General features: G+C 42.8%; 1 pseudogene across 1 annotated transcript; it reads right to left on the minus strand.

Moving 5' to 3' along the window:
• Window positions 1-1,327: 1,327 nt before the first annotated feature.
• Window positions 1,328-2,128, minus strand: LOC308513880 (protein NipSnap homolog 1-like; annotated as a pseudogene). Its single transcript has one exon. The product of its transcript is annotated as a protein NipSnap homolog 1-like (transcript).
• Between the last annotated feature and the right edge of the window lie 4,229 nt (window positions 2,129-6,357).

Here is a 6,357-nt window from a genome sequence, read left to right on the forward strand (position 1 = left end):
TTGTTGTTTGTGCCTTTCTTCTCTTTAAATCCTTTTTTAGATATCTTATTTAAAAAAAAAAAAAAGTAGCCCTCACCGGTTTGGCTCAGTGGATAGAGAGCATTGGCCTGCAGACTGAAGGGTCCTAGGTTCGATTCCGGTCAAGGGCATGTACCTTGGTTGTGGGTACATCCCCAGTAGGGGGTGTGCAGGAGGCAGCTGATCGATGTTTCTAACTCTCCATCCGTCTCCCTTCCTCTCTGTAAAAAATCAATAACATTTTTTTAAAAGTAAACATTTAATGGGTTCCATCAGCAACTCCAGCATAAGTTTTCCTGAGAGGGAGGCAGAATCAATCTTCCCAGAGGTTCCTGACGTATGGGGCTCACTGAGGAGGCCCTCAAAGTCACTTATCCCACTCCACATACCCAATAGCCCAGCAGAATGAGGGTTGGGCTGATCAAATGTGAAGAGGGAGGAAAGGGTTGCAGGGTGAGGAACATACAGGCCCTGGCCCCTATCTGTGCCCACAGGAAGGTAAAGGGAGGGCCGTTCCACAGAAGGGCTGGAACTACACATTCAATTTTCAACCTGATTAAAGAGGGAAAGAGATGAGCCTCCTTCCAACCGTCTGTATTAGGAAATGCTCCCAAGTGGGCTTCTATCGCCTCTGTTCTATGTTCCCCATTCTGTATTCCAAGCTCTACAGTTCAAACCTAAGTTCTGAACTCTATGTTCTACCTTCTGGGTTCTTATTTCTGTTCCATTCTGTTTCCTGCCTCCAGATCCTTTCAGCTGCCTTTCTGGGTGAATTAGGTGGACCTTCTGCTAACTTTGCTAACTTAAAAGTTTTCCTTTATTTCTTGTGGCAGTTCAGGCTTTTCCCCAGCAAAAGGGATTTGGTTTGGACTGTCCAGCAAGTGGGTGGCCCCGTAGAGACCAGGGAATTCCTAAGAGACCGGTCTAGTTTCTCCTCTTCTTTTCCCATCCTACCTCTAACCACTAGACACACTACCTTTTGTGCAACTAAAGATAAACAGGGTTTTCCATGGTGATCATTGGAGAATGGTGGCCTAGAGATGAGGAATCTTAAGGGGAAATGTGAGAAGACATAAAAGGTTGCCATTCTTCATTCAGAGAAATTAAAAACTGCTGCCAGCACAGGGCAAGGGATGGGTGGGGAAGGTGGGAAGTGTCCAGGCCGAGCTGCAAGTCCTCAGAACGCTGTCTGAGCTGAGCATCAGCCTCCAGAGTCCTCCCAGATCTGAGAGAAAACCAAGACCACAGGGCTGAGAGCGCTCTGTCCGTGGCTGCCCTGAGGGAGGAGGGGAATGGGGTGTCAGCAGCCTCACTGGAGAGGTGAGATCTTCCAAGGGATCATGATCGAGTCTCCATCTGTCTCACCAGGGGGACTGTGTAGTAGACATTTTCGCCGCAACCCCTCTTCCTCCAAGTAGCATTTCTAGTCTCTTCCCGAGACTGCAGGTCTTTGTAGGCCCAGAGACGGCTCTTCTATCTGTAAGAAGAGACCACCCACTGCCTCTGGTTCTCCTGCTGGTACTTGATGGCCCGAGCCCAGTTGTCCCCCCACTTGAACATGGCTCCTGGCTTGAACTTGTCCTCATCTCACAGATGTTGGGGCCCATTTTGGGCTTTGGCTCATTCCAGAAGCTGAACTCGAGCAGCATCTGGTTCCACTCCTTTCGGGACCTCCAGGTACTCCTTGTTGCTTTTGAGCTTGTTTGTGCGGTCCACGAGGGCTAGGTAGCCACCTGAGAATAGCCACAGGTGCGTTTCCTGGCCCTGCCTCACATACCACATGTTCCAGTTGCCCAGGAGCGAGCAGGGCAGTCCTCATCCAGGTGCAGTGGGTAGCACAGCCGTCAGGCTGTTGTGGGCACCCAGACACTCGGGCTCCACACTGTGAAACTGGATTTGTAGAGGTTGCTGGTTTCCTTCTTGACAGCAAGGTGGAGCGGGCGACCTTCTGGGGACTCACCTTGTGCACAAAGAGTGAGTGAAAGCAGCTGCTTTCATGGTCCTTGGAACAGAAGTGCCCACAGATGCAGCCACAACAGCTGCCGTACTGCCAGGGACGCCGCACAGCTGCAGGGCCGTGTTGGAGAGGCCTGACCTTTTCTAAAGTCATTCCGGACCTGGCTTTCTCCAACATCTTTGACACAGATTCAGGAGGATAAGAAAGGAAGCTTTAAGGCCATCAAATATAGAACATTTACTGCTTAAGGGGCTATAAGTTTACAAGTAGAATAAATTCTCATAATTTGGAATCAGGGTTGGAAAATACCACTTTCTGAAATGGTAACAGACATCAACATAATATCACATTAGTTACCTAGTGGAAATATCCCTAGGAAATAGCATACCTTAAGAGAAGAAGCACAATGTGAAAGAACGCACAGAAGATGAAACAAATCAAAGAAAGGCAGAAGCTGAGGGAAAGTGCTAGGGAGTCGGCAGAAAACATGGAATAACAAGGTCACCTTTGTACACTGAGATGAGTTGGTCCCAGGATGTAAAACTAGCCCCGGGAGACCTTGCCTTTCTGCTCTGCACATGGGTTCCTGGTGGCACTGGCAGTGCTAGAGAGCCCTAGGGAGAGAGTTGAGAGGGAGGTTTCCTATCAGATTACTGGCTCTCTTGGAGTTCTCTCTCCCTGCTCAGAACATGTGTGGAATTCTGTCCCTCCAATAGTATTGATAACGTTCTACCTTGCACTGTCGTTATAAATTGAGCGAATGGCTACCTGGAGTCCTTTAAATTGTCCTCAGAAAGGATTGGTGCATGCTTAGTTACATTCACATATTTATAGCTCCAAGCATAATTCCTGGTACATGGCAGAGAGTCAATGAAAGTTCTTGAATGTTCAATCGACGAAATGGAACATGGATGTGAGTGTGACTATAACTCAAGTATAGAGGTGAGAAGTTGAAACATGTCATTCTGTTTTTATTGTATTTAACTTCCTTAGAAGTTGTTGCTTCTGTTGTTGTGGTGTTGTTACCTTTCAATTTACCAAATAATTAAATAGTGCAATTTAAGCTAATTTCCTAATGGAGGCAGAAGAAGGTGAAAGCAACAAGATCATGACAAAGTGATTATCAAAGAAATGTTATGAATGGAACCTTACTTTGGACCATGTGACCTCATTAGGTAGGAGCATATGTGGGCAGACCAGGCAGCATGAAGTGTTTTCATTATTATTTTTTATTTGAACTGATTTGTTGTGGGTTTTTTTTTTTTTTTCATAAAACAGTTGCCATAGATATCTCAGTTGTATCCCTGGTTGAATATAAGTCAGGGTATACATATACGTTTCAGTTTGTACATAGCTAGAAATGTGCCCATTTTCATAGAAAATGGAATCAGTGTTGAGTTACAAATAATTTTTTTTTAATCAAAAACAATGACATTAATGTATTATTGAATAGCTGAGTTCTCAACCGATTGAGGGGGGAAACAAAGAGCTTGGTTCCATTCTCTAGAGCAGAACACCTGAACTTGAACTTCAGCTCTTCCTCCCACTCGCTCTGTGACAGGTGACCTAACCTCACTGGACCTCATTTTCCTAATATGTAAGTTGGAAATGATAAGAGTTCGGCCTCATAGGGTCATTGTAAGGAGTTAATGAGTTAATATATGTTAAGTTGTTAGAACGCTGCCTGACACATAAGGTATTGGCTATTCTTATGAACAATCAAATGTCACTAATACCATCAATATCAAGATATAATAAAATATTAATACTGTAGTATTAAATTTAAATAATTAGAACCACTACATGTTGTAATATCAGCAAATGTTGACTGACAACACACACACTGATAAAAGCTTTTATAAATTAAGTCATGTTTTAAAATAAATTTATATTTTATTACTCAATAGCATTTACATGTATCTCTGAAACAGCAATGCTGTGTGTGTGTTTTTTAATATATGTGGATATATCGGTTTGAATTGTGGGGATGCAAAAAATAATTTCCCTCCCATCTGTCTAAGCTCTTCTGGCTGGGCTAATAATCCAATGAACATGAGACAGATTAACAGGAGAAAATGTCCAAAATTTATCACAGATGTAATAAATGTGGGGGTGCCATAGAAATATTATAAGACACCCAAGGAAAAATTAGGCAGTTGAGACTTATGTGTCATTCTGAAGCTAAGGGGAGGGAGAGATGGGGTTGTGGTCTGGGAAACTTCAAAGGGCAGGAAAGCAGTTCACATGGAGATGGAAAGCAAATGTGTGGTAAATAAATGTCTGCTGGGCCAACTTTAACAATGGGACACAGAGAGGACTTTCATCAAATGGGCCTTGCTAGGCTCTTATCTATCACACACAGTTCATATTAAACCGTAGTTATCCCTTCCTGGAGCTGGTCCTCTATCTAAATTTCTTAGGCAGGTAAAGATTCAAAGGTTCTTTCTGCATCTTTTGTTTCTTAAAAATAACCAGCTTAAAGTCAATATCCCAAAAGGCACATTCTGGGGGACAAACTTTGCTTCCCTTCAGTATATACATATGTATGTGTATATAGACATATAGATTATTGTTCTTACAGTCTCCAAATAACGAATAGTGAGCACATACCTTGAGGTGTCCAAGGTATGTGCAGTCCTCAATTTGGGAACCACTGGCTTCTTAAACCTTTATGCTCATGCCATATATATATTCAGTCATATTAATTAGAACAGATCCTTTTCCTAAAAGAAATTCCATTGAATTTGAAAGAAATCAGGCTGCAGTTGGTTAAGAATGGAATACACTTAAATATAGTTAAAAAATAAATAACAGAATTGGGGTAGTGTTTTCCTTCGGCTAGTGGAGTTCACTCGATGATATCAGGAATCTCAAGGATCTGATGGAGATAAGTGAAGGAAGAACCAAGATCGATGTTGTAATTGGAGGTAGTGTAGACAGCAGAGGGGTTAAAAGCCCACAGTAACTCTCTGAGGAAGCGGGTATTACTTATCCTTTCACAGGTAAGAAAACTGAGATTTAGAGTGGTTCAGTTACTTAAAATAGAACTGAGATTCAAATCTAAGATTGGCAGACATCAGGACAGTATAGTTTTATGCTATCACCCTTCTAATAATGACTCTCATTTTAAGAAAGCCTCAGAATTGTGCAAGTTTTGTTGTTGTTGTTATACTTTTATTTTGCCTGACCCCCAGAACACACCACATCACATCAATGTAATGCAGATAGAGACAACAAAAGAATAAATGTAGCTATTCATCATGATAGCCAGCAGCAAGGAAGAGTCTGAAAATCAGCCATGAAATTCCTTATTGGCCAGAGATTAACGTATAGGTTATTTGAATCAGTTATTTGGGCATTGCTCATCTATAAAGATTAGTCCTAAAGATCAGGCCTGCTGAAATGCCTGTGGGCAGGGAAGTAAAACAAGCGGGGTGGACCTAAGTCTCCATTGCAAAGGTGGTGGTGGTGGAGCTGATGAAGAGGGGTAAGAAGGAGGCCATTCCAAATGGTTGGTTATCTTTCAAAGGAAGGAATGAGGGTGGATAAGGGAAGGCTTTATTGAGATCAAGGAATGCATGTCCAAAGGGTTATAAGGGAGGGAACGGAAAGCAGGCTCACTGAGACACAGGAAAAGGAGGCTAATAGCTGGTACCCACCAATCCCCTGAGTGGGGCTGGTAGGGGAGGCCTGTGATGTGGGGTGGAGCCGGGGACTGGGGGGAAGGAAGGATAACCTTTAATGATAAAGTCTATTCTTTATCTTTTTTAGTTGCTCTATGCTCCAGGATGGCATTTAGGTGTCTGGTCTTAAGTCAATATTTTCTAGTCTCTTTTTTCTGACATCCGGCCTGTGGTTTCCTCTCTCTTCTACCATTCCTCCCTCTCCCCAGCTTATTTTAGGATTTTCTTCCTTTAATGATTTCAGGGACACTCTCTTATTAACTTGTTTTATCAAATGTTGTTCTTATGAGTGTGGTCTGTTAATCTCCTTCATTTTGGGTCAAGTCCCCTTGCTGAGTTCCTGATGACCTTATAAAAAGCAACAATAGGTGAAGATGAACAGTCACTTATTGAACATCTATTATGTATAAGGCACTAGGAAAACCATGATCAATGAAATATAGTCTTTCCTATAAGAAGGTGACATCCCTGTATGGTGGTAAGCTTTAAGTGGTGAATATACAATTGCAAACAAATGTATATAATACAGCGTAAGAATATAATATTAAGAATATGTGCAATGCTGTACGTGAACCAGTCTTTCTTAGGGGCTCCCAAATGCCAGTGGAGCCCATTCCATCTCAGAGGAATTCCACCTGCCTAGGAGGTCAGTGTAGGTCGCTACCTGGCCGCAGGGCAATGCTAAGAACAGAGGAATGG

This window comes from Myotis nattereri (assembly GCF_964212035.1).
Source record: "Myotis nattereri genome assembly, chromosome: 2".
Lineage (NCBI taxonomy): Eukaryota > Metazoa > Chordata > Mammalia > Chiroptera > Vespertilionidae > Myotis > Myotis nattereri.